Raw genomic sequence first — 10,357 nt, 5'->3', positions numbered from 1 at the left:
ACTTATTATAATCATGATATTGTGCATTTCGATTTGTACTTTATTCCAGTAAGAAAGTTGTTGTTACTTACCTCAGGCAGGAGACTACGGTCCATCCAGACCCATCACCTCCCGCCACATGAACAGTTGTTTCCCCTCGGCCATCAGGTACATGAACAATAACAAGATGTGATAGCTCAGTTACAGCTCATGTTATTCTATTCTGTGTTATATGTGTTTTATGTTGCACGATTGCACCAAGTAAAATTCCCAGTTTGTGAACCCCTTCTCAAACAATGGCAATAAAAACTCTTCTGATTCTGATTCTGATTCTGATTCTGATTCTGATTCTTATTGACTCCAATGTAAGACAATATTTTCCATTAGCACACTTAGTATAACTAGGGTCTGGAGCAATGGTCTCAAACTCGCGGCCCATGGACCATTTGTGGTCTGCAGGCTCATATTTTATGGCCCTCTACTTAACTTCATAGTTTAGTGTAATTGCAACTTGCACACCCTGAGCGACTAATAGTTAAATATCAGTGATGGTTCAAACAATACTGAAGCATCAATGCCTCATGACATACACAGAGTGATACTGTCTCCCTGGATGCTTCGATGTCGTGTCACTTTAAGAAAAAAAACATGTGACTGATACACCTGCTGTGTTGTTTAACAGTGCACTTTTTTGTCCACTAAATGAAGTCGAAGGAATTGCCATGCCACATTTGACATTAGCTTTGTCATCATCATCAATCTAGATTGAGCAAAGTAAAATGAAACATTTTATTTCTGAAATGTGAAATTATATTTCATTTTAAATCACAGAATTAGATTAATGTTCTTCTTTCTTGTTTACTATTTTGCGCATTGACCAGAGTTGCACGTTTCATATACCTTTCTGCACAGCTATTTGTTGAAATAAAACAAAAACAGTTATATTTGATGATTTGACATTAATAAACACCAACACAGGATCAGTGCAGTGTCAATGCCGCTATTGAGTGTGCCACATACTCACTTTCACTGATTTGTCCTTTACCAATTACTATTACATATATTATGACAATCTTGAATCCAATTTGAAAATAACTACAATAGCGGTACAAACACAGCAATGACAGCAAGTAGAAGTGTTTTTGATTATCTCCTATGGAACTCAAGTGTCAAAACTTAAACTATTTTTGAAGGCCTAATACAGCTCATGGTTACTGTAGCTGCTGGTAGAAGTAGTTAACAAATGTTGTCAGGTAGTTAAAACTGAAGTGAACACTTCTTGGCGCCCAGCCTCAACCAGACAGTTCAATTGAGTTTGAGACCTTAAATTTAAAGCAGGAGTGCCCAAAGACGGGCCCGTGGGCCAAATTTGGCCTGCCGAGTGGATTTGTTCGGCCCTCCGGAGGGTGGGAACTTTATTATTTACATTTAAGCTATTTGTGTTTTGCGCCTAAAGTTAGCGTTGACTGTTCAAAACTTGGGATGGACTAACATTTTTGCATACAATTCCTAAAAACACCAGAAAGCTGTCATATAGATCATCTTTGACAAACTTTTTTGCAGTAAGTCCTTCAAAACAAGAGAGAAGAACTTAGAAGAACTTAGACCAGCATTGTAATGTAACACTATAGCCATTTTGGTGAAGTAAAACCAGTGTCAACTATAGTTGACACTGGTGTTTTGTATCATGGAACTTGGAAGGTGTGGAGGATTTGCAACTCTGACAAAAGAAATACACCAAAAACAAATGTCCACTGCAGAGGACACTGGTTCCCAAAATAATAATAGTGAAGGGAGAAGACTGGCCCCTTGGTCCTTACAGTTGAATAGCCCTATAATACATTCGGTACACCTGCTGATGAGATCCAATTCAAGCTCTATTTTATAATTGCGTTGTCGTTGCAATTGTTGCAAACTACTGTTATATGACAGTAAACAGATCATTATTGACATTGATAGTGAACATATGTGATTGTTTAATAGCAACAACATTCTAGTGACGCACAGAAAATGAAGTCACGGGTCCCCTCCCCTCCTTTTTTTCAAGATTAAATGACCTGAGGCTCCTTCATTGGTAATGTACCAACACCACCTGTTTACCTGAATGTACAGCAGCACTGTAAGTATCATTGAAAGGTGATTTGATTTTTTTATGAATGACATATGTTGCTTGATTTATTACAAAAAAGAAGCCAAACATTGCATTTTATTTTTTATTTCATTCACTTCATGTTAAATAAAAAATAATTGATATAACAATAAAATAAACGAGCAGAAATGAGTATAAACTTATCATATGTGCCCCCTATTCACACTTTTTTTTTTCAACTCAGAAGTCTATGTAGGCCGTATTTCTATTTCATAACATAGACAACAAAAAATATATATATCAGCTTACTCAAAGTCATATCGTTTCATCATCATGATTTTCTTTTAATACTGAAAGGTATTTACATTTTGTTCCACAGTCAAGCTTGTTCCATGTACTAAGACCATTGATTGAAATTAATTTTTCAATTGCCATACCGTTCTAAAACTAGACCTATAAAAAAATTAATTTCCTTAAGATATAATTAATTTCCCTTTTCACAAATCTCTTTTGAATGTTGTTTGGTACAATTTGTCTATGAGCTTTATACATATTTTTCAGAATACTGAACCAACTCAATACATTTAACTGGTGGAATATATTGGGTCTGTATCATTTGGAGATATTACTCTACATTGTTTGTATTAGCACACAAAGCAGAGCTCAATCTGTGTTTAATGACGACTCAAAGTTGCTCAGGTCAGCTCCCTAGTTAAAGATATGATATTTGATTTGACACCAAAACATGGCAAAAACAAACAAAGCCCCCTGCACTGGGAACAAATCGCACACTCCCCAGCTCCCTGAGATCCCTGTCCAGTGGCCCCCTGGGGGTCCTTGGCCTTAAGTTTGAGAAGCAGCGGCCTCCAGAAGCAGGATTAGCCAGGCCAGCTGCCCAGAGAGACCCCAGGCCCTATGGAAGCTGACACAAGGCCTGACCCCAGGGTGGCTACTATCAGGGACCCTGAGGGGGATTTGGACAGCTCACTGTGTGTGTGTGTGTGTGTGTGTGTGTGTGTGTGTGTGTGTGTGTGTGTGTGTGTGTGTGTGTGTGTGTGTGTGTGTGTGTGTGTGTGTGTGTGTGTGTGTGTGTGTGTGTGTGTGTGTGTGTGTGAGTGTGTTGTTCATTGAATTGGACAACTGTTGAGCCAGCGCAGATCTGGAGAGCGGTGTTCTTTGTATGTGTGTGCGTGCTTGTATGGTCAATTCTTTCCGGGGGTTAACTGCTGATCCAGTACAAATGGGTGGGGGGTGGGGGGAGGGAGGGAGTCGTGTGCTCCTGGAACATCTGCCTCTGTTTCTCCTGAGTCAAGCTTTGGTCAGGAGAGTAGAAGGGGGTGAACTGAGGGGAGGAGATAGAAGAGGAGAAAAAGGAAGAGTATAAGACGAGGAAGATGACAGGGTTCAATGAGAGCTGAATGTTTACGATGGTCATGCATGCCCACTCCCACAGGCCATTACATGAGGATGTTATAGGTCTGGGTCCACGTAAACCATAAAAACTTGATCACAATCACTCTTAATAAGTGGGTAGACCTCTGTCAAGGTCAGAAAATTGGACTTTTTGGACAAATTAAAGGCATTTTACAGTTCATTTGCAAAATTACAAGTATATATGTGTTTTCCCAACAACTTTTAAGTGAAAATGGAACAGAAGTGTGAAGACACACTACATGCATGTGCAATAACCATTAAGTATAGATCTTATTAAAACCATATTTAACATGCTCTTTGTCGGTATATGTATAGGTCAAATTGGGCGTGTGTAACTAATACGACTCAATTGGACACATTGAACAACATCATTGTGGTTTTGTACACACACTTGTGCAAGCTACACTAATCATTTAGGAGTGACTTAAATCTTATGCTTTGCTGCTTCATTTATTCTTTTTCTATTACAGTCGTCCCTCGTTTATCGCACTATATGAATTTCCATAAAGTAGGAAACGTTATGTATAAATCAAATTGCTAGAGCATAAAAAATCTGTTTACGGCCTTCTAAATACATTATTCAGCATTATGGGGGCCCTGACATGAAATACACCCATTAGTGACCATTACACTCTTTCAAGCCAATATAGTAAAGCTGCCTGAGGCTGAGCCAATCAGTGGCCACGATACTGAACAGCGTGATCTGATTGGTTTGGTCTCCTCTATAGTGGCCAATACTACTGTGGTATTGATATATTTTTAGTTTTTTTAAGACCCAAAAATGTTACAATATTTAACCAAATCTGCAATGTGGTGAAGCCGCAATATTTTAAACATGATGTGGTGGGGGATTACTGTACTTACAAAAAATCCTTGTTTTTGTAGGTTTACACCAATGGAAACACATAACAAGTCACTCTCAAAACGTTTGGCCATTTACTGAAAACTCAACACGCATGTTCCCCATTTCCAATAGAAATTAAGCTTTTTTTTTAAAATAATATTTTTTCAATGTTTTAATTTTTTATGCAACCAAATGGCGTAAAGGACTTCATTTGTTTTGAAGTAAAATATTAACACACTTTTAACAACATTTTGTGCAAATCTGTTCAGTAGTGGAAAGCACAGTATTATAATAGACTTATAATTGGATGTAGCCCGCCACTTTGTGTTGTGTGGCCCGTAAAACCTTGAAAATAACATGCTTCAATAATATGCTTCTTACTAAATGCTTAAATGCATTCCTTGTCTGAATTTTAACAGAAAAATTGCAGGTTGTTTAACTTTATTATCATGCAAAAAACAGTATATCAACATATATTCTAAACTTTTTTTTTTTTTTTTGATGAAATAAAAAGAAATACTTAAATATCTGCCTGTCACCCTGACGTGTGATTTTTTTTTTTGCAAGTTATTATCAATTTGTATGTAAAGATAAATAAATGTAAATGCATAGGCGAATATGTAATATCATGAGGGGATTATACATTAATATTAGTATATTTTTTACTGTCGTGGCACTCAATAAAAACAATTTTGACACCCCTGTCATAGGAGATCTGGGTTTGAATCTCTGTTGGAACATTTGTGTATGTATTTTGCACATTTGCATGGGTTTTCTCTAGGTACTCCAGCTTCCTCCCATCGCCCAAAAGGTTAATTAAGGATCCATAGGTTTTGATGTCAGTCAGTATGTGTCCATGCACTAAATTAGTTCGATTTCTCAAATAATTTGGCTCTAAATAAGCCACCCTACAAAGGAAAACACGAAGTTGGTAGAGTGGCCGTGCCAGCAATCGGAGGGTTGCTGGTTACTGGGGTTCAATCCCCACCTTCTACCATCCTAGTCACGTCCGTTGTGTCCTTGGGCAAGACACTTCACCCTTGCTCCTGATGGGTGCTGGTAGCGCCTTGCATGGCAGGTCCCTCCATCAGTGTGTGAATGTGTGTGTGAATGGGTGAAAGTGGAAATACTGTGAAAGCGCTTTGAGTACCTTGAAGGTAGAAAAGCGCTATACAAGTATAACCCATTTATCATTTATCATTTAATCCGATCGTGTTTGGTTTTTGTACAGTCGGACTAACACACCTGGATTATGCGATGGAAAACCAGATCTCTTGACTGCCCGAGGGAAGCCTTCTTATCGTGCATGCGCCAGTCTCAACGTGTGGGATACAACCCGGAAGAAGATACCAATCAATAAAAACATAAGCCACAACTGTAATGTAGAGAAGACTGTTTATTTGCTTCACAAATTAAAATAATGGAACATTTATTTTTACAGCTTTATTTTAAAAGGTAACGAAGGAAATTAAGAATGGCGGCTTAATTTGGACTCCCGAACGAAATACGAATGACATGAAAGACAATGAAACAGGTATATTACATAGCAAATAATAAAGCGTACACAAACCTGTTCAGGCTGCATTTGTGCGCTCCAAACTGATTAACAATAACTCTGTTTTCCACACAACTGGCAAGATAGTCTAGAACAGAAGCAACCCTCATCTGGAACACTATCGGCCGCGGCAAGAACAGTCTTTTCTTTCGGATTTTGAACGCCTTCCATCAATCCACAGGGCCTTATTAATGAACTGACATTTGACAGTTTTGTTTCCATGATTCTCCGTCCGAAAATTCCTTCGAAAAAACTCTCTGCTGCCGGTCTTTCTTTACTTCGAACCTGCATCTGCTCCGATTCATTCTTGGTAGTAGCGTCATGTTCTTAGCGCAATCAGAGATGATTTCTTGATGTTGTCTACTATTTAACATCAGTATAGCAATTGGAGACGTAATATTTCTAGTCTGTGTCAATATTACAGCAGACATCACAACAGAGCTAGGCTGTTAACTTGTTTGAAGCCACAGACGCCTAGTGTAACGTCATAGTTCAACTGTAAAATAAATAGTTGTATCTGCGCTAAAAGGAAATAAACGCACATGGCGTATGACCAATAGTCACATTCGAGAGAATGCATGGACACTGGGACTTCACATGTAGGTGTGAAATTACAGAAAAACGAACTATTTGAGAAATCAGACTAATTTAGTGCATGGAAATGTAGTGATTGTGAATGGTCGTTTATGTATATGTGCCCTGTGACTGACTTCTCTCCTAAAGCTGGCTGGGATAGGCTCCAGCTCACCTACAACCCAAGTGAAAAAATGGATGGGTGGTTAAGTATTGTTTTTGGAATCCTGCACCACACCAGACAAACATCCAACAGGAGACCCTGAGTTTATGTGTGATGTTGACACAGACCAACAATTAGAGTACCAATTATAAGTACACATTAATTGGAGAAGCCATTACCTTAAAGTCTTTACAAAGCTAAATTTGTCACAGCGACGATTATGAGATTGAAAGGATGGCGCCTCAGTACAAGTTGGAAGCTCATCAGTCCTGATCATCAGCATCTGTTCTGACCCCCTGATGTCCCCCTTTTGACTTCCATTGTTATTGTCCTGAAGTGTGACCAACTCTTCTTCCTCAGTCATGTTAATGCTGTTCTGTAGTGTACAGTATTGATGACCCTTGTGGTCTGCGACACCGATCATTAACTATTCAAAAGCTGAACCCTGAGCCCTCTGATTGACAACAAAATGCATGCATGCCCGATGTTGTCGGTTGTCCGTAACTTTTTTGTGCACCACATGGAAGGGGAAGGGGGGCAGATTTTACAACCCAACTCCTCCCTCCTTGAAGATCAGTTGACTGTGAGAGGTGGATTGCCCTCCTCGTCCACAGAGCATCTGGCTGGGGAACGACAGATGCTGACAGCTGGACTGACAGCCAGCATATGTCGCTTTCTTTATTTCTGCTAAGCTCAAACAATAGAGTGGAGTGGACGGGGGTGCATTGTGTTGAAGGTAGACCTAATAGCTTGTGACTTCAGAAAGGAGCCTCTATTCTCCTGGAGAGCAATTAGTCTGTCTCTGATCCCAGCCTGGAGAGTTTATGGGTGGACTGAAGCAGCAAGACCACAATGGGCCATTCATATTCATGCCACATTAAGAAGTGTATTATTTTGTATGTAATCTATAGCATATCAGAATCAGAATCAGAATCAGAATCAGCTTTATTGTCATTACGCAGGGTAACGAGATTGAGGCCATTCCATACAGTGCGATGTGTGCATGCAAGAAAACAATGTGTAAATATATAAAAATATAAAAAATATAGAAGTGCAAAGAACAGTTTGGACTGCAAATGTACACCCTATACACTCTGTACAAATGTACACTCTATACCAGGGGTCCTCAAGTACAAATCTTGAAGGTCCACAAATGTTATTTTGAAACAGGCTGGGTCCGTTTATTATCGATCAAGCTTATATAGTAGCAGGATGTAGGTAGTAGTTTAACATTTTCTTAAAATTAACAAAAATAAAATAAATATCCAATAAAATACATGAAAGATTTTCTTTGAAACAAAAATAAATAAGAACTTAAATAAAACTTTCAGTTTTAACAAAAAATAAATACTTTTAAACACAACCCTCCTATCCCTGGTAAACAAATGACCTCAACAGATCTCATTCATGTGCAAATATAACTAGACAACTGTGTGCCTGCAGCGAAAGGTCCATGCATGTGGCATGAGCGCTGTATGACCCAGGTGGTAACAGCCTATCAGCGCGTCGTTGTGATAGAGATGACACCCATACTCTGATTGGCTGATTCCGCAGCCAATCAGAGTGGCGTTCTCTCGCTCTCACTCCGTCTCTCTCTCTTTCTCTCTCTAAGAGAGAGAGAGAAAGACGGAGTGAGTGAGACACGGAGAAGTGTAAACCAAACGTGGAGATATTTGACTAAAAACAACAAAGAACGTTGACTTGCGCTAGCGATGACTCAAAGATAAATACAATTATTATATATTTTTATAATAATTATAATTATTTAAAAAAAATAAAAAAAAATTAAATTTTTTTTTTTTTTTTTACTATAATTCGTGCTGGGGCCGGACGGACACGTCGCTGGGTCCGGACATGGACCGCGGTCCGCCTGTTGAGGATCACTGCTCTATACACTCTGTAGAAATGTGACTCTATACACTCTGTACAAATGTACACTCTATACCAGGGGTAGGGAACCTATGGCTCTAGAGCAGGGGTGGGCAATTAATTTTTACCGGGGGCCGCATGAGCTACCCGAGCACTGCTGGAGGGCCACATCGACAATATTTCAATTAAATTTTGCTCAATATTATTTTTGATATATACCGTAAGATAAATAATAATAATAATAATAATAATAGTAATACTTCAACATAGTGTGTGTAACAGCATTCCATGACTAATATATATAAATTAACATTAATAATAAATGACGGTAAAATAAGCACACGTATGACTGAGGAGTCATAGTGTAACTTTGTGTGGTGTTTGAGTTGTCCGACTTTTTGTGTGGCCATAAACGCACCAGTGGTTTAGTGCTATGCATGTTGGTGACAGATGACAAGTTGGTTTTGGCCTGGTTTGTACGGCAGAAAATGACTAGTTTTTCGAGATAGAATTGTTTTACTCATGTTTTTGGTGTGGTTATGTCCGAATATAAACAGTTTTGTTCAATAAAGTGATCGATATAATTCCTGTCCTCGAAGCATCTCGATAGACGTTACAATAATTGAACGGTGTTCAATTGAACGGTGTTGACGAACACCATTAGGGCCGCTTGTTGTCACTGTCACTCAAAGTTGCATTGCAAAATTCCATAGAATAAATATGTTTATTTTGTTTATAATTCAGATGGGATTTGATTTGGTGATTTGGCATATACTTGCTGCGCGCAGCGGACGCTTGAGCAGTGCGCAATTGCGCAGGCACGCACCTTAGGTGAGGGGACGTTGCTTTGCAGTTCATGTGTTGTTGAAAACACGGCATTCCTCATCAACTTTTCTCTTTTTGGTGTCTCGGGTGTAAACCGTGCATCACTTGTCGCTGCATGTGCACCTTCACTCGCAGGTTACACACGGACACACGCCCATAAATAATACTTTTCAAAATAAAAGCAGCACAGTTGTATTGCGCGCACGACATAGATGTTTTTTCAACTTTATTTTGTAATTGCATTTGTTCACATTCACTCACAATCACGCATACGTCCACACGGAAGTAATACAAATAACGATTTTCAAAACAAAAGCAGCACCGTTGTATTGCACACTCGACATAGATACTTTTTAAAATGTATTTTGTAATTTATAATTGGCCTCACGCGGGCCGGACAGGGACGCACAAAGGGCCGGATGCGGCCCGCGGGCCGCAGAATGCCCAGGTCTGCTCTAGAGCCAGATGTGGCTCTTTTAATGACTGCATCTGGCTCTCAGATAAATCTTAGCTGACATTGCTTAACACGATAAGTAATGAATAATTCAGCTGGTAATCACAGTGTTAAAAATAACGTTCAAAATATAAAACATTCTCATGCATTTTAATCCATCCATCCGTTTTCTACCGCACCTGTTCAAGAAGTCGCATTAATGGTAAGAAGTATTTTATTTATTATTGGTTAGCTTCAGAATAACAATGTTATTAAAAAGAACAAGAGACTTATTATACTCTAAAAATGTTGGTCTTACTTAAAAATGCACGCATCTAATTGCATTCAGTGGTAAAAAATATTATATGGCTCTCACGGAAATACATTTTAAAATATTTGGCTTTCATGGCTCTTCCCGACCCCTATATATATATATATATATATATATATATATATATATATATATATATATATATATATATATATATATATATATATATATATATATATATATATATATATATATATATATATATATATATATATATATATATATATATATAGTTATTATACCGGTATTTGGTTTGCATGGG

This window comes from Entelurus aequoreus, linkage group LG02 (assembly GCF_033978785.1).
Source record: "Entelurus aequoreus isolate RoL-2023_Sb linkage group LG02, RoL_Eaeq_v1.1, whole genome shotgun sequence".
Taxonomy (NCBI): Eukaryota; Metazoa; Chordata; class Actinopteri; order Syngnathiformes; family Syngnathidae; genus Entelurus; species Entelurus aequoreus.
The sequence above is the reverse complement of the archived record's forward strand: the minus strand, read 5'-3'. Positions refer to the sequence as shown.